General features: G+C 38.0%; 2 pseudogenes; both read right to left on the bottom strand.

The window, feature by feature from the left end:
* Positions 1–22,849, bottom strand: part of LOC115839930 (cytosolic beta-glucosidase-like) — a 150,486-nt pseudogene that overhangs the window by 86,108 nt on the left and 41,529 nt on the right.
* On the bottom strand, positions 20,903–21,019 carry LOC115839936 (U4 spliceosomal RNA; annotated as a pseudogene).

The following is a 22,849-nucleotide window of genomic DNA, read 5'->3' as shown; positions in this document are numbered from 1 at the left end:
ACCTCCATCGACTTAAATCCTAATCATCTCTTCCCAGGCCAACAAATGTATATGCTATTGCCTAAATCATTCTTTGTTCGGGTTCTTATACACACAGAAATATGCCCGTCTGCCCATCTTCCCATGTTTGAATACACATGGACGCAAACAAAAGGTGCATTTACCTTAATGTATTTCAGTAGTTTACGTATTCCCCACGGCACCACATAGACCCAATCCAAACTTGTACAAGATGGGTCTGGAAAAACTTCAACTTCCGCATCCTGGAGTAAACCCAGTTCTCCTTTCTTATTCTCCTGGTACCTGACTCAGCAAGTCGTATAATTCTGCACAGCAAAGAAATCAGCAGTGCCTTTGATCACTTTATTCTCTTCTGTAAATTCTGGAAGCCTGGACGATGGATAAACTTGCTTTTTACTCGTGAGGGCAACCTGTGACTTGACAACTTCAGGATAATCGCCGTCAATAAATATGGGCTTAGCAAAGAAATCCAATTGGAAAGCCATGGCTCTTTTAGCTGCTTCCTGGTCAGACACTGAGTTGGGATCTGCTGGTTCCACCCAGCCAGCAAAAATTGAGAGAGACACCATACCTTTCTGCTCTTATCAGAATAAGGATTCATAGCTGTGCCAGGATCTGGCATGAGCTTTAATCAAATTACAAGCTGCCTGATAAAACTTTAGTTCCAACGTAAGGCACACCAAGAGGAAACGCACCAAACTCATATGCCAGCAGGGCAAAAATATTAGGCTCATTTATAGTGATCCACTGCTTGACTCGATCCCCAAATGTACTGAAGCAAAACCGGGCATATTTGTTGAAGTGTTCAACGATTGCCTCTGACAACCAACCTCCTTGGTCTTCCAAGGCCTGAGACAAATCAAAGTGATAGAGGGTCACTATGGGCGTGACCCCATTTGTTAACAAATCATCAATGATCTTGTTGTAATAGTCAATTCCTAGGAGAAAAATAAAAGCATAAGAAAAGTTATTTTTAGTACATTGACAGTAAACAAGGATTGGGAGAGGATCAGGAATAATAATATCCTAAATAACTTTAAACCAAAATAAGGTTCATTACTTTCTACCTATAATCAATTAAAGGCTGGGAGGAAACATGAAGAAGTCCAAGGAAGACTGGCTGATCAGAGAGGGAAATGTGATGGGGCAACACGATTGTGGAAGATGTATGTTTTGAAAGGGATTCACTTGGGCAAGTCGGTAGCACTTAACTTTGTGTTATTGGCATGCTTATCAATATTATTTTATTTGTAGGGGGAAGGATAAATTAGGAGTTTGGGATTAACATATACACACTACTATATATAAAACAGATAACCAACAAAGACCTACTGTGAAGCACAGAGAACTATACTCAATATTTTATCCTAACCTATAAGGGAAATTAATCTGAAAAAATAGATATATATGTATAACTGAATCACTTTGCTGTGTACCTAACAAAACACTGTAAATCTACTTCAATTAAAAATTATAAATTTATATGTTCATATTAAAAAAAAGAAATTATTTTATTTGCTTGTTTGTATGTAGATCAACTCCACTTGAATACAAGCCCCCTGATAATAAGGGCCTTATCTATCTAATTTATCTCTGGATCCCCCAAATCCTGGGACAATCCCAGAAATTTAGTAGAGATTCAATAAATAGTTGTTAAATGAATGAACAGATTTCCAAAGTATTCAATATAAGTAAAGAAATTGGACCCAATGGCTGCCTTAGTGCTTCTCCAGACCCATCAGTCTCACAAGTCTAGGAAGAGAGACCCACTGATCATGCACAAGGGCTCAGCATCCGTCCCAGAGTGTGGGTTACAAGGGCAGTGAGCCAGGGACGTGGCACATTAAGGAATGCTCAGTTGGGGAGTTTGCTCTAAATTTCTGACATAGTCCATGGGAATACACAGCTACCCTTGGCTCTCCGCTGATTCTCCCAGCACTGCATGTGTGAGAGAGTTTTTGGATGTGGCAGAGTTCAGAAGCATGTTATTAAGTTGGACATGTTCTGCCTTAGAAACCAATGCCAAGAAGATGTTGGGTCTAACCTAACAATGACTGTCAACTTGGAAGAGACTTTCTGAGGAAAGGCTGATATTAGTTCTTCATGTGATTGTATGTCTAAGAGTATGGAAGGAAACTAAGCAAAGAAAAGAGAAGCTGTCCTGTTTTGAGAGGTTGTGAATATAACTAAATTCATATGCAGAACTGTATTGCATTCAAAGTTTGTATAGAAGCAGGGTCCCTTTATCTCTCTTTTTTTTAACTTATTATCTACCAATTTTAAATATAATAATTTAGATTTTTGCATGTGTTTCACTCATTCAATCATTAATTTATTCATTCCTCAAATACATATTTATAGAGAAACTACTATATGCTGGACTTACAAACGTAAGATAAACATTGTCCTTGACCAAAGAAAACTTAAATTTTAGTCGGGACTACAGACAAATTCATAAGCAATTATCATACAATGTTATTATTAAAAATAAAGTACAGAATGTTACTTAAACATATGATAAGGAGTCCTTATTCCAAACTGAGGGCATCTGGAAATACATTCTGAAAGCAATATAGCATAATGGTTTAAAAAGTGAACTATGGTGACAGGCTACCTAAGTTCTATCCCAAGGCCTTCACCCACTAGTTTGGTGACCTCGGGCAAGTTACTTTATCTCTCTGAATTATCTTTCCTTGTCTGTAAAATGTGGACACTAATAGAAATGTATTTCAATAATTGTTGTGAGAATTTAATGAGTTGATAAACCGAATATGCTTAGAACAGTTCTTGGCACAGTTAGCTATCATCCTAATAATGATTATTATTGTCATGAGTGACATCTAAGCTGATTTTCAAAAGATGAAAATAAATGACCCACATAAGGCAAGGAGGAGTGATCCAGGAAGAGAAGAAAGGGAAACAAATGTGCAAAAGTCCAAAGGAGAAATGGAAATAAACAAAGCCCACCCAAATGTGAGCAGCTTACTTATTCCAAGCTTGTTGTAGCAAGGAGTCAGCCATTATCACCTGCATTTGGCAGATAATTAAAGGCTATCAGGGTAGCAGGAAAGCTTTATTATTAAAAAAAAATGGGGGGAGGATTCAGGTACTTTTGATTGAAGGTTGTTGGCACAGGGAGGCTGGAGGTAGGCTAACTAGAACAAGGGCATCCCAGGCAATTGGTCTAGGAAGCATATTTGGCTTTTTCCGGTTGGTTCTAAGTTCAAAGTAGGGGACAGAGGAGCAAAAAATAGAGAAGCTGGCAGTTGTTGACCACATTCTGACTATTCTAGGCCAACTGCTGCAGTGGGTGTCGTTTGGCTTCCTGAGCTTCTCTTGTGGATCAGAGTTCTATTGTCATGTATGGCCTGGCTTTTGTTTGTTTGTGTATTCATTCTCTTCTGGGAACTGCAAGTTCACCATAAGGAGGGTGTATAGCTCAGCAGAAGAGCAATAAGAATAGTGAGAGGTAAGCAGGGTAGGCAGAAGCCAAATTATGCAAGGTCACGTGTTGTCTGCCTATCTGTCTGTAAGAGCGGGTAATTTTTAACAACAGCTCACTTATTTTGCAAGCATGAACATAATGTGAATCGTGCATAACAACTCCATACTTGGAAGCCCCTTTTGTATGCCATTACTCTCTGGGTGGACATAATAAGCTACCACCCCCACCCCAGCCCCACAAGATGTCCATGCAGTAATCCATAGAATATGTGAATATGTTACTTTACTTTTTATGTTACTGCAAAGGGACTTTGCAGATGTAATTCAGGTTGAGGATCTTGAGATGGGAAGATTTCTCTTGATTGTTCAAGTGGGCCCAATCTAGCTGCATGAGTCCTTAGAAGTGAAAGAGGATGGCAGAAGAGTGGATCGAAGAGATGCAGCAACAGAAGAAGAGGCACAAGAGATGGCAGCATGAGAGGGACTCAACCTACTATTGCTGGCTTTGAAGATGGAAGAAGGGAGCTACCAGCCAAGAATGCAGGTAGCCTCTAGAAGCTGAAAATGATCCTCAGCTCACAGTCATCAAAGAAATGGAGACTTCAGTCCTACAACCACAAGAAACTGAATTCTACCAACAAACTAAATGAGCCAAGAAGCAGACTCTCCCTTAGATCTTTGAAAAAGAATTGCAGCCCTGTTAAGCACTGTGGTTTCATCCAGGAGAGACCTGTGTCAGACTTCTGACCTACATAACTCTAAGGTGATAAGTTTGTATTGTTTTAAGCAAGTAAGCTTGTAATAATTTGTTGCAGCAGCCAAGGAAAACTAGTATACCCACCAAAGTTTATAAAGCTTTTCTTTCCTCTCTCACTAAAAGAGCACTCTGCCATCCCATCTCTGGGCCTCTGCAAGCCCACATTTCCTCACTTGTAAAATGGAATATCCAAAGATTTGTATGATGGGATCATCTTGGTACTGGACTGTGTTAAGGTTTTTATAGCCAACGCCTTCCATTGGCTTTGAATATAAAAATAATATCAGCTTTAATGTTTTGCATTCATACTATATGTACATAACATCACACATTTTGTTTAATCCCCGCACTAAGCACAAGAGGTGGGCATTTTTAGTCTCAATAAACATATGAAAAAACTGAGATTCAGAGAGTGAGTACCGGACAGAAAGCGACAATGTTGTCAGGTGGCACAGCCAACATTTGAAGCCAGTCTGTCTCACTACAAAGACTGAGCTGTTCCCACTACAACATTCCCCTTCTCACACAAATGTTTCAGATCCAGAAACATGGTGATACTGTTTCCCTAGCCTTAATAATCACCACTTTGGAGCTGATTCATAATATCAGGGTTTTTTATTTTTAATTTCTGGAATAATCAATGATTTATAAGCATCATTAGATACGGCACTATCATTAATGATGGCAATCAATGTAATTCAAACAACATGATGATCTGCAATTGAATTGAAGTTAAAAGTTTTTAAGTAAAACTTTGTTTTACTCGTCAACATGGCAGAGCAACAAAGCATTGCATACTTAATATTTATCATCCCAGAATCGAGCACTTTACTTCTGGTTTGTACAGTTATTCGGTGTTGTAATGAAACTTTCCCTTGAGGCAGTGGAGTGAGGCTTTTAAGAGCAGAGCTCTGGAGTCAGACAATTCAGTCAAGGGATTGTGGACAAATCATGTGGCCTCCCTACACCCACGTTTCCTCATCTGTAAAAGAGGAATATTAATAGTGCCACCTCAGGAGTGTTTAAGCTTTGAATGAGAACAATAGAGACTGCTTTAGCTTTATCAGACTCATACAATTCAGGGTAACTAATTCTATGCATAAACATGTATTTTTAAATGATCATCTGTTACTAATCTAGGGAGCATGAAACCCTGAGAGGTCATTTGGACCCTGTTCTGCATCTGGATATTTAGGACCGGGTTATTTTCAGTATTAAAATCTCCACAGCCTTCTTTCATAGTTACTATCATCGTCTCTGTTTTAATTAAACCCACTTCTTATTTGATCTTTGAAAATATGAAGCATATTTAAGTTAAAGGTCTTTTGGAAATAGGGAAAAGAAGCCCACTCACATTAACTCAAATGTAAAGGTGACATTAGAGGTAGAAGGCTGGTTAGTATGTGATGCAGTGGGCATTATTTGAAATGAGTGATGTCAGATACCCAATGACAGGAAAAAAAATCACACTGGAACTTAAAGGAATTAAAGCTGGGAGCTGAGAAAATCTTGCCTCTCAGGAAAGACTGATGTCTCCCATCCCAACTTCCTGCTCAAAGAACCAGCTTCCTTTGTGCATCCAATTTGCTATGGTCTCAAAATGGCCATCCCATCTGCCAATGACATCTCATAACCCTAGTGCCTACCACCCACCAACTCAGCCTCTCAGCTCAATTCCAAACATCCCTGAGAGAGGAAGGCAGTTAAGCAGGATTATCTTTTTTAATGAAGTTAAACAAATTATATGTCACAGGAAAATAAGTCTTTCCCTCATCCAGTCAGCTGCGGCCAAGAGCAGAGCATGATTATGTAGAACAAAGAAATGGGGAAATTTGCTTAGAAGGGGATGTGGCTGAAACTTGCAAAGATAATGTCTCAGTCCATAAAATAACTACACTGGAACTCTCCTAGTCAAACTGTAAATGTCTTAACATAGAATTAATTTTGACCAAGTGCCCACCATGTGTCAAACACATAACTCTCTAGGTTCACTCCTTGCTAGACCCACACCACCCATTTCTTTCACTGACCTATCTTCTCTTGACAAACTGACTGTGTTAGTTTCCTATTGCTGCGGTAATAAATTACCACAAATGTAATGGCCTAAACCAACACCGAGTTATTATCTTACAGTTCTGGGCATCAGATGTCCAAAATGGTTCTCACTGAGCTAAAATCAAGATGTCAGCAGAGCTGTATTCCTCCTGAAGGCTCTCAAGAAGAATCCATTTCCTTGCCTTTTCCAGCTTCTAGAGGCTCGTGGCCCCTTCTTCCATCATCAAAGCCAGCACTGAAACACCTTGTCTCCTGTCTGACCTCTGCTTCAGTCCTTATATCTTCTCTCTCTGGCTCTGATCCTCTTTCCTCCCTTTTTTAAGCATCTGTGTGATTACAGTGGTACCATCCAGATAATCCAGGATAATCTTCCCATCTAAAGATCCTTAACTTAATCACATCTGTAAAGTCCCTTTTACCATGTAAGATAATATATTCACAGTTTCTAAGAATTAAGACATGGACACTTTGAGGGGCCATTATTCAGCCTACCTCACTGCCCGACTTAGAGTAAGAGATTAATAAATGTTTCTTTAGTTATTTACTTAACTACCATTCCTGCTAACTGTGCTCATATTTTAAATCTTAAAGTGCAAAAGAAATTCTGCATAACCATTCCTTTTCCTTTTTATTTCCAATACTTGGGTCTTTTGCTAATCACCTGAAACTTACATTTGCAGCAGATATGAAAATGCACTTGAACAGCTGAGAAATACAGAAAAATGTGATTTCAGTTGCCAGCTCAATCTCTTCTTGTTAAACCTCAAAACCTTGACATTTGAAAGAGAAAGACTGTGTAACAGTGACATTTTGTAAAATATTCTTCCAGCTTGGGAACACAGGATTTTACTTACAAGTTTCTGAATGTCCTCTCATCAAGCTTTAAAATAGGGAGTCAAATACAAAAACAGGAGTTTCTTGGAAAAGATAGTGACAAGGGTTCTCTAATTCTTTACATGCTCTTTTAGAAAATGTTTAAACAGAGAAAACAAATGATGGCCTTTCTGATCTAAAACAGTTCCAACTGCTTCAACAGATCACTGCACAAGAATGAGCAACCACTTATTGAAATTCTGCCTACTGGAAGCACTTCCATTGCCCTTTTGTTCATAGAAAAGTCTGTAATGTTAATCAGCTACGGGCTTTACAAAAGCTGGTGCCAAACATGAAAAGCTTAGTGCTGGGAGCACGTGATCCCCACGTGAGAATTGCACAAGTGAATCCTTCACGTTGTCCAGGTGGCCCCAGTGACTCCAGCCGCCACCACCACTACCCTCTAGCTTTTCTGCTGCCCTGCTCTTGCATTCCTGATCTACAGTGAGCTCCATGAACTCCTGTGTATCTTAAGTTGGTGTTAAATAACTGGATATGTTGGCGTATCGGTACAGATCCACAATCCTTTATATGAAAGTCTTGGCAGCCATGTGTTCAGAATTTGAGGATTTTTAGAGAAGAAACAGAGTACATATTACATATTAAGTTTAACACCCCCAGTGGGTGTGGGTCAGTATCCCTTAATATTTCTGCAGTAAAATAGATAAATAATCTCACCAGGCAAAATGAACTGAGATGATAAAAAACTTTCCCATCAACTCACGTCAGCTTTTGCTGCTAAATCTGTTTTAGAAAGCTTACTGACTTACGAAACCTAAACTTACTAAAATGGATTCAATATTCAGAACCTTTTGGATTTTAGAACTTCACATAAGGGATTATGGACCTATATTACAAGTTGGTGGGGTTTTCTTTTTTAATTTTTATGTTGTTTACCATCCAAATGGAAGCTCAGTTAAAAACTCCAAACTGCTAGAATCATAGGCTAGAACAGTGGAAAGAGTTTTAGTAATTCAGTGCTTCCACCTCATGTTACCAACAGGGGAATTGTAGCACAAAGAATACTAGTGGTTTGGTAAGGTTGTAAATGTCTCTGGATCCTACTTTTTGACATCAGACAGACCTAGGTTGAACTCAGCTCTAACTAAATTTGTCATCTTGGCAAATTTATGCCCAGCCTTACACCCCAGATTACCATGATTCCCTCTGTTTAGGGAGGGCCCTCTTTCACAGGGCTGTTCGGAGCATTAAATTTGCAAAAGCAGGTGCAGTGCTTGGCATAGTGAGTTGCACATACTACATGCTCAATAAAAGGCAACCATTACTGCCCTTAGAGTGATCTGTATGGTTATTATTGACCTAATTCAATTAAATTCAGTTAAGTGTTTACTGAATTCATCCCTGCAAGACACTGTTCTAGGCCACAGGGGTGAACAAGGCAGAATCATCTCCTTTTTATCCTGTAAAAAATTCCAGGGATTCTCTTATCTTCATTATGAGTATGTAGACAGAGTCCCTGACACACAGTAGACACTTAATATATGTTTGTTGGGTTGAATTAAACTCAAAGTGCTCACAGTCTAGCAGGGGAATTAATAATGCCAAGAGCAAAGAGTGGAAGAAAGACCCTAAGAGTTTTTCAATGTGCTATGGGAATTTTTTTTTAAGATTTCTTTTGTCTTGGAATAGGGAAAGACTCTAAAGAAGAGGAAACATTTGTGCTAGCCCTTAACAGTAGAATAAACATTCAGCGGGTATAGCTGGGAGTTTTTGTAAAAGGCCAATCCAGGCAGGAGGAAGAGCTTAGGAAAATTTCTACAAAGGTGGAAAATCACATAGCATGTTTAGTAAGTAATGGGTTATGTGCTTAGGGGCTTGCGTGGAGGAATTGCATGGACCACGTGCATGGGTGATTCAGCCTAGAATGCTTCAGAGGTGAATTAAGACTAAGTCAAAAACTGGAATGATATATGAAGGAGTTTAAATGACAAAATAGAATTTTTTATCTTGCTTTGCTTTAGCAGGAGATGATGCAAGCCACCATGACTTGGGCCAAGCTTTCAGAAAATTGCTGTGGTGGCATTTTGTATGAAGGATTAAAGGACAAAGAAAGAGAGTGAAAGTAGGTATAACCATCAAGGGTATATCAAAAACATCTAAACCAGGGCAGGGACAGAGAAGAAGGCTAGAAGGGGAGACGTTACAAAGGCATAAGAAGAATGGATCATATTTGGCAACCAATTAGATGTAAGAAGCAAAGAAACGAGAAGATTCAGCGATTACTCTTAGTTTTTAATCCTTGAGGGTTATGATGGTGCCAGAGAAAAGAGAGGGTACAGATGATGGATTAGAATGGTGGGAAATTATGAGTTAACTTTTAAACTGAATAACAAATTACCTACTGTTCAAAGTCAAAAAATAAAACTGGCAGGTGATGCCAAGAAAGTAGACCTTCAACGAAGAGTGGTTAAAAAAAGAGGCTAATGTCTTTAGAATCAAGTCATGAACCTGCTAATCTTGCATTGTCCTTATCTGGGGGAGGCTACTTTAAGGCCATGTGCTATGGGTGAGTGCATAAATTGTGGTTCCATTTCACAATGCAGAGATTTCCCCACCTTACAATGCAAGCGCACAAGTCCACCTAGGAACTGTTATCACAGGTTGTTCTTACTACGTAGGAAATCAGATAACTTACTCAAAAAGAACCCCTCAATATCTATGCCGGCCCTTATGGGCTGGAGGTGTAGCAAGGCAAGCAGGTGACTTCATGCACAACCTTGCAGTTGTGAGATGCTGAAAGTACACGCCTCTCAAATTTTCCACGTTAGGTCCCTCCTTGCCTCACCTAGTGCCAACCCTGGGAGTAATGTGAAATCTTTTCCAGAACAAAGGAGCCATAACGGTTCTTTATTAAGAAGTCTTTAAATTGTGATGCAGGGGTTACAAAGCTTTTCCTATAAAGGACCACATAGTAAACATTTCAGGCTTTGCATGCTGTACGGTCTTTGCCCCAACTATTCAATTCTACCATTACATTGGGAAAGCAACCAACTATACGTAATGAACGGGCACGGTTGTATTGCAATAAAACTTTATTTAAACAAAATAGGAATCAGGCCAAGTTTGGCCTCAGGTCATAGTCTGCCAACCCTGTTGTGTGGAAGGAGCTAGCCAGACCTTAGGCTTAAATTCCAGATCCACCAAAAAATACAAATTTACAAAATAACTGGATTTGAACATGCACCTCTGTAAAATGTGATACTTATATCTTCCTCATTGATTTGTGGGGTTTAGAGAAAATGTATGTAAAATGCCTTATAAATAAGGACAGTAGTCTTTTTCATTACAAGGCATAATATGAATAATAACTAACACTGAATGCTTTTACGCTATACCAGCTACTACTGTGTAAAGCACTTTAAAAGATTATTTCATTTAATCTTCCAACAACACTCTAAAGTAGGAGCTATTACAGTATCCCTTTCTACTCATGGGGAAACTGAGGCACCAAGCCATGCCCAGGAGATGCTTATATAGATAGTGTGACGTCGCTGGCACTTAATCCCAAGTAAACAGATTCCAGGGGCTCCGGTGCTAACCTCTGTTAGTTAATTAGCTCCACTAATTCAGCTTCAATTGAAATGCTCAGAATCTTCTCAAGTTCCGCAGGGCTCTTCATGACTCATCACAGCATAACACAACTGAAAATCGTTTATACACAACTTCTGGAAATTCACCTTCGGGTCAACAGCCAAATAACCTCTTGCATAAATAAAACACTTATTCCAACCCCCTTCCTGCCCATCTATTTCCACCCCTCCCAACAAAGATCTCCAGTTGAGGGAAGCCATAATAGTCCTGAGAAAGCTAATGCAAACCCATTTCAAAAAATTTATCCTATAATCACTCTAAAAACTTGCAATTTCAAAGCAACACTGCAGAATAGAATCCTGGATTAATTATGCCAGGCTGTAGCAATAACCTTGAATTAAAGCTGCAACCTTCTATTTTTAAGAAACACTTGCCTTTCTGGTTGATGAAACCTGTCGTCCCATCAGGTAACAGACGTGACCAGGAAAGAGAGAAGCAGTAATGAGTCAATCCAAGCTGTTTGATACATTTCAAATCTTCCTCCCACAGAGTGTAGCTGCCACAAGCTACATCGCCAGTCTGGTTCTTGAAAACTCCGTCTCTTCCCTGATGGGTGAATGTGTCCCAGACACAAGGGCCTTTTCCATCTGTATCCCAGCCTCCTGAGAAAAAGAAGAAAATGAAACAGTTACACTCTTGACATCAAGAGGCATATGTGGAATGTAAATATTTGTCACCCAAAGAACATCCCTCATTAACTCAATGTATCATATTGGTAACTTTAAAATATGCCTTTAAAATAACATGCATGAGTGGGTTATGTGTTCAGCTGTCCTTGATCCCTGAAGCTGACTGGTGGCAAATGAAAAATTGTTGCATAATGCTGTGGCATAGCAGGCTTTCACGGTTCATTATCTGAAGATCTCCCAGCTGGTAGACGAGGCAGGGCTCAGCTTATGAGTGTCTGAATTGAAAACATCTCCTCCTTGTGAACATTTCTCCTGGCCATGACTGACATGCCTTGTCCTTGTTGTGCACAAAGCAGTCTCGGGACCTTATCTTTGACCCCTGACACCTGAACCCTATCCTCCTGTCATCTGACCATGGAGCCTGAGATGGTCTAGTCAACTATTGTGGAGAGGAGGTTAGTTTTTGCCATTGTTGGGATGATATTGGTATCCTACATTCATTCCTTCATACCTCCCTTAATTCAGCAAATGCAATGTGTCAGGCTCTATGCTAAGCACAGTGGCTATCACGGTGAACTCTGCTGTGCTTCGAGTCCTTGGAGAACTTACACGCAATTATAAAACAGCTAACGGAAGGACCGTTGCATGAAAGCCAGGGAGGGGCGTTTATCCAGATGTGGGCAGGAGTCCGAAGTCTCTTAGAGAAATGGCTTCTAGGCTGAAATCTAAAGGAAATGTTGACTCATCAAGGTGAATTTCTCAGAGGTGGGAGTGGGGGGAAAATTTAAAAAAAGAGGAGCCAGGGTCAGAATAAGCCCAGAGGTAAGAGAGAGTGTCACATATTAAAGGGACAGAAGGTAAAAAAATTACATTAGATTTGAAATCCCTATTCACATAGAAATTTTGTTTAAAATGGTAGTTAGAATCCATTTTATGGTATAAAGGGGTAATGTTAAAAATCTCATGACTCCCTAATTCTACTTCTAAGGGCATACGTTAGAGGAACGCTCATGTATTTTCACGAAGAGATTATATGAGATTATTGAGGCAGAGTTTTCTGTAATAACAAAATCCTGGAAACAACCTATTTCCTATCAACAGTAGAACAGATCATTAATTTTGGGTATATGCATAGAGAGGAAACACTAATCAGCTATTAAGGTGAATGAATCAGAGCATAGATACCCCTCTTCTCTGGTCTGAATGTCTGTGTCCCCTCAAATCCAGAGGCTGAAATCCTAACACCCGATGTGATGGTATTAGGAAGTGCGGCCTTTGGGAGGTGCTTAAGTCATGAGAGTGGAGCCCTCCTGAATGAGATTAGTGCTCCTAAAAGGAGACCCCACCATGTTCCCTAGCTCCTTCTGCCCCGTGAGGATACAAGAAGTCTGTAATGTGGAAGAGGGCCCTCACCCGGCCATGCTGGCACCCTAATCCCCAACATCCAACATCCAGAACTGTGAAGAATAAATGTTTGTTGCTTATAAAGCCCCTAGTTTATGGTATTTTGTTAGATCAGTCCAAATGGACTAAGACATCCTCAAAACTATAATATTAAACAACAACAACAACAAATCAAGATTCAAAAGAATGTATACAGGAATGAATACGGGGAGCACAGGAGATTTTTAAGGAAGTGAAACTACTAAAACTGTATATGGATTTTCCACTGTGCTGTGGGTCTGCTCCCCTAACCCTGACTTGTTCATGGGTGGACTGTATTCTGTATGACACTGTAATAGTGGATACATGACATTATACATTTGTCAAAACCCATAAACTATGAACTTTATTTAATACTAATGTATCAATATTCGCCCATCATTTGTAACCAACGTCCCACACTAATGCTAGATGTTAACAGTAGGGGAAATTGGAGGAATGGGATATATGAGAACTCTGTACTTTCTGCTCAATTTTTCTATAAATCTAAAATTGCTCTAAAATATAAAGGTTATTAATTTTAAAAAGAATACATGCAGTACTTTTATCATGTTTTATGCAAAATACGTAAAACAAATCATGGATTTTCTGAACATATACCTATGAGGTAAACATACAACAGCATGCCTGGGGATGATCAATTCAGGCTGGTGGCTGCCTTTGGGTAGAAAACGGAGGGAAACGGAAACAAGGAGGAGCCTGAGGGCCCTTTGCATCTCTTATGTTTCACTCCTTAAGCTGGCTAACAGGTATATGAGAGGCTGTTGATTACATTATCCACAATCCTTTTTATATACCTAAAATAGTTCGTAATGACTTTCATGTAAGAAAGGAAGTCACAGCTAGAGTAAATAGACTAAAGCAATTATAGAAAAGTTTGTTAGATCCTCATTTAGCATTTACTTTCTCATATTTTTTGCACAATTCTAATAGGATTAGATGTAGTCTCCAGACCGACAAAAAGACAACCTGGGCTATAATTTATGGGAGAGAACCATGAGGAGACAGGAGAGGCTGCTAAAAGAAGGAGCTCTGACAAAAGCAAAAACGACAGTTGATATCAAGGTAGGGTACTAAAGATCTATACAAAGAAATCATGAATATTAAAAATTGTACTCTGGGGGCTTCCCTGGTGGTGCAGTGGTTGAGAGTCCGCCTGCCGATGCAGGGGACGCGGGTTCGTGCCCTGGTCAGGGAGGATCCCACATGCCGCGGAGCGCCTGGGCCCGTGAGCCATGGCCGCTGAGCCTGCGCGTCCGGAGCCTGTGCTCTGCGACGGGAGCGGCCACAGCAGTGAGAGGCCCGTGTACCTCAAATAAATAAATAAATAAATAAATAAATAAATAAATTGTACTCTGGAGCCATGTCAAATAGAGGCAAAAAGTTTTATACATCCCAATGGCTCTCAAGTTATGTCTGTGTATAAGGTTTAGAGGGAGGAAGATAAAGAATACTGGTGTTCAATCTTAGAATGAAATAGGTATGAATATTAAAATGCAAGTTTGGCCAAGCATGGTGCTTATAGTTTGGGTTAATAGATTTACAATAAATGAAGAAGCTTAATCTCAGAGAGTTTAGGCATAGTGTATTGGTAAATATTAACAAGTGGCTATATGTTAAAAATGTATGTACCTATATGTATATATGTTTATTATAAATTTTACTGATATAAAGGATGTGTAATACACCATCTCCAAGCAATAATATGCAATGCTCTTTACTGGAAATTCCTTATAGCCAATTGATTCTCATACTATGCTTGTTTAGATTTTTGCCAAACTCTTATATCGGGAGCCAAACTGCAACGTACAATCTGACAAGTGTGAGTAGTCCTGTATCAGACTGTTGACTGATATCTTTGCTTAAATTAACAAGCACAATGAAAGGAAAATAACAAAGATGTACCAGAATTTCACTTGTTCATTAGTGACATGAGCAGCTTCTTTGCTGAATTGGATAACAGTTTTCAAACAGCGGAAGACTATTTCCTTGAATTTTTTGTCCTACTCACAATGTAACAGTTACAGACATGACACACAATCATTTACTCTGTATTATTAATATTTTTTCTATAACTTTCTTAGGTCCAGACAACCAACAAAACAATACATCAAATATTGACTTGTAGCACTTGCCAATATCTGTGGTATAAATACTTACACATGCCCAATTTCAAGCAACCAATGTGACAGCACTGAAGGCAGAGTTGCAAAAAGATGAGCAGTGGCACATCATTATATAGTATTTCTTCTACACAGATACAAGAAATCTAAACAGCTTCAAGGGCATAGCTAATAATAAACGTAGTAAAATATTGAGGAAGTAAGGATTTTGAGTATTTATTACCCCTTTTTAATATAAATTATTTACTTATAAGTTTATGTAATTGAATTTTTAATGCTGGCTGTGTTTAAGAATCAGTTCATAAAATTGCTGAAAACTTAACAGTAGGCACTGGTGAGCCAGTACAAGCTGGCTTCGCCACATCACTGATTGTGACTTGCCTAAGATCACACTCTTAGTAAGACGTAGAACCAAGATGTGTCTCCGGATCGGTCTGATGTTGAAGTCCAAATCCTTCCATTGGACCACACTGCTTTTAGTAATAATGACTGACTAATGAAGGAAGAGTCAACTGATGCCCGTGCTACTCAATTTATGAAGCCTAAGAAATGCATTAACATGACCTACACATTTTGGAAAACAGTCCATCTGAAGTGCTTAAAACAATTTTTGACAATTTCAAGAGGTAAATGTCATTCAGCAGGAAAACGTGCTTATGTAGAGTGGTAGTAGTATACATTCTAGATGTATACTAGATGAAGCATATGTAAACAACATTGTTTCTATGAGAACTAGAATATGAATTGCAAAGTAACCATTATAAGTGAAATTTTGATTTAAAAATATACAGTGGCCTTTAAAAAAATAAAAAATGTATATAGTGGCCAGTACTCATTAGTACTTGAATGTAAATTTTCCTGAATGAATGATATTAATAACTCATTTGCTCATTAGGGATCTTCTCAAGATGTAATTATGTCCACATATTAAAAGTTCATTGTTCTTTATGAGGAACAAGACTACCGTTTCCAGGCAGACTACATACCCTGAGCTATCCTTCAAACAACTACGATTGCCGGATGGAATATGGGAAATGTATTGTTAAATGTGCCATCAATCTGGCAGGATGTTAGGGAACCCAAAATCAAAGTGAGAGGTAATTCAGAAGCATAAGTGAGTAGCGATATAGGCTTTTGTCCTGAGAGCATCTGAGAAGCCCAGATGATGTGAGCTTGCATTTTAATGGCCTGTGGGACAAGGGAGAAAAGAGACAAAGTCTAAAGCTCACCAAAATGGGAAGCCTGTGGTAAGATGCTCACATAAGTCTGATGATGCAAGGACTTCACATACAGTGCCAGAATAAACAACAAGCTCTGCCTAAGAAAGAGACAACAAAGCAGCCAGCCTGTGGGAGAGAAATTACTCCTCGATATTTGTAACCACAACTCAGCTCTCAAACCATTAATCAAGTGTGAGAATGGAAAAAGATTTTAGCAGACATACGAGCTCTCACAGGATACTGGGAAAACTTTTTCCTCTCATTGGATATTACTGGAGGATAAATTTCTCCAAAACAATGATGTAAAACAAGAAAGAGAAAGATCCAGGATCCAGGAAATGAGGTATCTAGCAGAAGAAGTCTGTGGAATGATGTAGCTGTGCAGCAAACCCAAGGAGTAACCAGTCCATGGGAAACCAGCCTATTTCCCATAGCTATGGGAAATATTTCTTCAAGAATATTATGCTACTAGAATATTTAGTTTGATATTTTTCAAATTTTAAAAATTTACTAGAGAATTGTCAACATGCACAATAGTACAGTGAAGCCCCATGTACCCCTGGTTCAGCTTCAGCAGTTTCCAACTTTTGCCAACCTTGTTTCATCTTTATCCCACCCACACTTCTTCATTTAATCTACACACATTTCAGTATACCCTCTAGCTGACAAGAATATTTCTAATTGGGGTAAAATACACATCACACAAAGCTTACCACCTCAACCATGTTTAAGGGTACAGTTATGTGGCATTAAGTGCATTCACATTGTTGGGCGATCATCACCATCTATCTCCAGAACTCTTTTCATTGTGCAAAACTGAAACTTTGTAACAACTTAGCAATTATTCCCATTCTAATTGTGCATGGGGGTGGTGAAAGTGGGAAAGGAGAGGGAGAAAAAGTGGACAAATGGGTAAATCTTCATCTTTCACAGGGAGAAGTCAATAGATTATGCCTACAACAGGAAAAAAACCTCAAAAACTAGTAATATAAGCATGATATTTAAGATATAGAAGTCAATGCCAAAAGGATTAACCAAAAGAATTAAAAGGGATTTCCTCTAGAGAGAGGAACATGGAAGAGAACAAGGGATTGGTGGTTTCTGAAAGTCTTGTTTTGACTCTTTAAATTATTTTGCTATATTAACTTTAGTTAGCATGAAGATGAACTTAAGAAATTATATTAAACATTAGAAAAGATAGCATAGAAAATAGACATTAAATATGTGGATAATCTAAACAAGCTATTAAAGTATAAAACAATAATAAAATGTCTGTTTTGTGAGAATTAAAAAGAATAATTAGATAGAACTAAAATGCTGGGCCCCCCCCCCAAAAAAAAAAATATATATATATATAAAAGCACCAAGGTAAGAAATCAGAGTTAAAGTGTTCTCAGATTCATATACTGTCTAGAAGGGGACTAACGATATTGATTAACATTTTACTTTGTTATATTTTATACTCAGGTTAAAATTTCTAGCATAAGCACTTAAAGAAAAAAATGTAATTTCTTTTTAAAGACAAGTCCAACACATATATAGCAAGTCTGTGCCAGGCTCTGTTCTAAGCATTTTATATTGATGCTTTGCAACAATATTATGAGTAACTGCAACTATTATCCCCATTTTTGGGTAAGGAAACTGAGAAATGAAGAGGTTAAATTAATTTGCCTAGATCAGTTTGTACTAAAGCTGAGATTCTAACTCAGACAGTTGAATTCCAGAGCCCATGCTCTTAACCATTATGCTAAATGAGGAAAACTAAATACATTTAAAAGAGGGCAGGAAAACAATAAAAAGTAAACAAAGAAATAAGAAAAATAAAAGCATAAAATAAGATGGTATGACAAGATATATAATCACTTATAACAATATGTCAATGGGCTATACTCCCCAGATAGAAGACAGAGATTGTCAGACTATATATATATTTTTAAATTCAGTGATATACTGTTAACCAACACACCTAAGACATAAGAATATAAAAACACTGAAAGTCAAAATATAGAGAAAGATATCCACCCCCCAAAAAAGCAAAGGACTTCAAGGAGGGAAAAAAAAGCACTAGAGATAAGGTGGGTCACCACATAGTAACAATGCTGTTTTAAATATGTATGCATCTAAGAATCTGGTTTCAAAACATGTGAAGCAAAATTGACACAACTGAAATGTAAAGTTGACAAATCCACCTCCCTAACCCAAAACTGCACCTTGGGTTTTAATCAACCAAAGTTCTAGCAAACATTTAAAGAACAAAACCAATAAACTCTACTCTTTCATGAATTATTCCAAAAAATAAGAAAGAAAGAATTCCTCAACTCATTTCACATGGTTAGAATAACCTTGATACTAAAACCTCTCTCAGCAGCTGAAACAAGAGAGACTAAGTATAGCATTTATTAACAAACCTGACCTAATTGATATATATGACATTGCACAATAATGAATGCTACAATTGAAAAATATACATTGTTTTCATTCAAACAAAAACATCATGAAAGCTGAGCACAAATTGGTCCATAAATAAAGTCACCATAAATTTCAAAAAGCTGGAGAAATACAGACGGCAATCTCTGACCAATAATGTTAGAATTCAATAACTAAAGAACATTAGCTTTTTCTTTCAAAAATCTGAAAAGGAACATCAGAATAGCTTAAAAGCAAAGACGGCATAATAGGGACTTCCCTGGTGGTCCAGTGGTTAAGACTTCACACTTCCACTGCAAGGGGCATGTATTCAATCCCTGGTCCAGGAACTAAGATCCCGCGTGCTGTGTGGCAAAGCCAAAAAAATTTTTTTCTTAAATGCTAGGGCATGCTAACACACGTATATGAAATCTAAAAAAAAGAAAAAGAAATGGTTCTGATGAACCTAGGGGCAGGACAGGAATAAAGACGCAGACATAGAGAATGGACTTGAGGACACGGGGAGGGGGAAAGGTAAGCTGGGACGAAGTGAGAGAGTAGCACTGACATATATACACTACCAAATGTGAAATAGATAGCTAGTGGGAAACAGCTGCATAGCACAGGGAGATCAGCTCGGTGCTTTGTGACCACCTAGAGGGGTGGAATAGGGAGGGTGGGAGGGAGACGCAAGAGGGAGGGGACATGGGGATATATGTATACGTATAGCTGATTCACTTTGTTATACAGCATAAGCTAACACAACATTGTAAAGCAATTATACTCCAATAAAGATGTTAAAATAAATAAATAAAATGTAAACAAATGCTAGGGCTAAAATAATAAAAAATTAATTAATTAAAAAGTAAAGAAGGCATAATAGTGGTCAACAGAAAAAACTAAATCACAAACAATAGTAAAACATTGTGATATCTAGTTAATGCAAACAAGACTTATAGCTAAAAAATTATTAAAAGAGTTATAGCTAAAAGCCAAAAGAATATATAATGGAATTATAAAAAATAATCTGAAAAAGAGATAAAAAGAGGGGAAAGAGAATATAGACAGATGAAACAAATAGATAACAAATAGCAAGATGGTAGATTTAAACCTAACCATATAAATAATATCACTGAAGATGAATGAATCTAAACAACCCAATTGAAAGGCAGAGATTATCAGATCGGTTAAAACACCAGACTCAGCTATATACTGCCTATAAGAAACCCACTTTAAATATAAAGACAAAAGAAGGTTAAAAGTGACAGGATTAAAAAGATATACCATGCTAACACTAATCAAAGAAAACTGGAGTAGCTATATTAATACCAGGGTAGATTTCAGAGCAAGAATATTACCAGGTATAAGGAAACCCATTTAATAATATTAAAAGGGGTCAATATATTCAGGGGATTTACAATCCTAAATGTTTATTCACCTAATAACGGAGATTAAGAATACATGAAGCAAATACTGATTGAACTGCAAAGACAGACAGATCCACATTTGTATTTGGATAGTTCAAGTAAAAAGACCAATAAGATTATAAAAAAATGGACAAAAGATGTGAATAGTTCCTTCACAGAATGAGAAACACATGGCTAGTAAACATTTAAAAACACATAGGAGATCATTAAAAAACAGGGAAATGCAAATGAAAACCACAATGAGATACTATTCTACAACCACACAGTTGGCACAAATTTAAAAGTTGGGCAATATCAAGCATTAGAGAGACTGTTGCAAAGCAAGAATGTTTATACAATGCTGGTAGGAGAACAATACAGAAATACCTAGTAGAGTTGAAGAAGCACATCTATCAAAACCCCATAATTCACATACCACCATATATCCTGTTTCTACAAATGTAGACCAGGAGACATATATAACCATGATTGCAAAGCAGCAACAAAAACCATCACTGGAAACAGCCCAAATTTCCTTTGTCAGGACAACAAATCAATGAATGAATGAATAAACTATGGAATAGTCATACAATGAAAGACTATACAGGGGTAAGAATGAATGAACCACATCTGTATCACCATGCATAAATTTCCCAAATATAATATTGAGAGGGAAGAAGCAAAAAATACACACAATGTATTTCCATTTATACAATGTCCAAAACATGTAAAGCTAAACAAGAAATTGTTCAGCTATATAGTCTCCCATGATAAAATCATAAAGAAAAGCAAGGAATGAATAAATGCAAAACTCATCTTAGTGGGTACCTCTGGGAAAAGGGGTAGGAGAAAGTACTGAAGAGGGGGTCCTAGAAATATGGTGAGTATGTGGATATCAGTTTTATTTTTGATTCTCTACACAGAAATTATAAATGTTTTTTGCTATTGTTTTTTGGGAAAAGTTTTCAATTAGCAATAATCGTGCCTCGGATAAACATCATTGGCTACGATACTGCCACTGCACAAAGCCTGCTATTGTTTTTTGAACAAACAAATCTTATAATACATTTCATTGTTCATAATAAGGGCCATTTACTGAGCCTTGGCTTTCTATCACTCCTATATCAAAAACTTACATCGGCCATCTCATTCTCCCCCCATGACAACCCTTAGAAGATGTACTACTATTACTAATAAGAACAAAAGTATAAAGATTGAGTAACTTTCCAATATCATATAGCTAATAACTGTGACTATCAAAACATGATACCCCAGTCCTACCCTTACTGACATCAACAGTTTAAACTCCTTCATTACTTACAACTTAGGTAAGTCTTAGACAAAATGAAATCTTTCTTTGTGAATTAATGTTTCATTCCACCTCTACACATTTCCCAAATAATAACTGCAATATCTACCTTCCTTTGAGATCTCACAGTCTAGTTGATAACAGACAAAGTCTTAGACTACATTAAGATAAGAGCTATATTAAAATCATGTAAAAGCACTACGGGAGAACCAAGAAGCAAGCACTCACGAGTTACTTCCGTCATTGGGAGGCAGGTAGACTTGCCCACGAGAAAACATTTTAAGGCAGGTGCTGAAAGATGAGTAGGAGGTATAACAGTGGCTCTGATAAGGGAAAAGCAAACGTGTAATTCGGTGGCAATGGTGGGGGTGAATTGCAGAAAGAAGGCACTAGAAGCCCAAAGACCAGTTAGCAGGTTGTTGCAATATTTTTGGCAAAAATGACAAATTCCTGTATTTTGCTTTTTTAGTAATTTGGAAGAAAATAAAATTGTCTCTGAAATTCTTACCATATGAGGACATAGAAAGGATTCCCACAAAAAAATGTAAACTATTAACATTACCTACAAATCAAAATATCAAAAACTTCCAAGGCTGCAAAGGATTATGGAAAGAGCACAGGCTCTAAAGCTGGCATAGAGGAGTTTCAGCTCCATCTCTACTTGTCTTCTCTGTATATGAAGTGAGAGGATAATATCCACTTTGTAGGGTTCTCATAAAGATCAACTGAGCCAAAGCCAAAGTGTCTACAGGGCATGTGGCAGATAGTATGTGTCCAGCAAGTCTTAGTTTTCTAGTCTTCTAGACTCAATGCAATAAATACTAACTAAAAATTTACACAAAAAGTGACCATTTGCTCTTTTTTCTTCTTTCTGTGGCCAGCTCTTGATACCAGAGTACACATGTAGGAAGCACTGTAACTCACATTTGCAAACTTGCCTGTGATGAAGATTCAGTGTCTGGACCTGCATGATTGGGTCTGCGGGGTCCTCGGCTACCTGGTTTAGAATTCGTCATTACAAATGGTGTCATGTCGCTTTCACTTTTTCCATGACAATGCCGTTTGTGAGGACATAGATCTATACAGACCTCAGTCCTCTGCACAAAGGAAATCACGTCAAGCAAAAACGAAATAAGTGTCTGACGTGTGTGTGTGTGTATATATACTTTTCCTTCAAAACCCCAAAATGACATTACTTTACAACCTCTTCTCAAGAGCATTCTCTAACTCTTCACGATCACACTCTCCTCAGGGTACACACTGGACAAATAACACATGGTGTCGAGTCAACATTAAAAACATCTTTTGCCTCCTTTGCACTTTGAGCTCTGTCAAGGCAGGGTCCAGGTGTCACTCACTCATTTTTGTTTCTCCAGTAGCAAGAATGGCATATGGGAACAGCTTAGGAAAATGCTTTTTGTGTGGCATGCTTAACATAAAATAGGAATATTGATGTTTGCTATGTCATTGCTTCACAGAAATGTGGAAAAGCTGTCTCCGTGTTTGTAAGTGATTGCAAATTCTTTACTTGAAAGAGGAAATATAGGACTT

This window comes from Globicephala melas, chromosome 5 (genome assembly GCF_963455315.2).
Source record: "Globicephala melas chromosome 5, mGloMel1.2, whole genome shotgun sequence".
Lineage (NCBI taxonomy): Eukaryota > Metazoa > Chordata > Mammalia > Artiodactyla > Delphinidae > Globicephala > Globicephala melas.
Note: the sequence above shows the minus strand (reverse complement) of the source record. Positions and strands in the feature narration are given on the sequence as shown.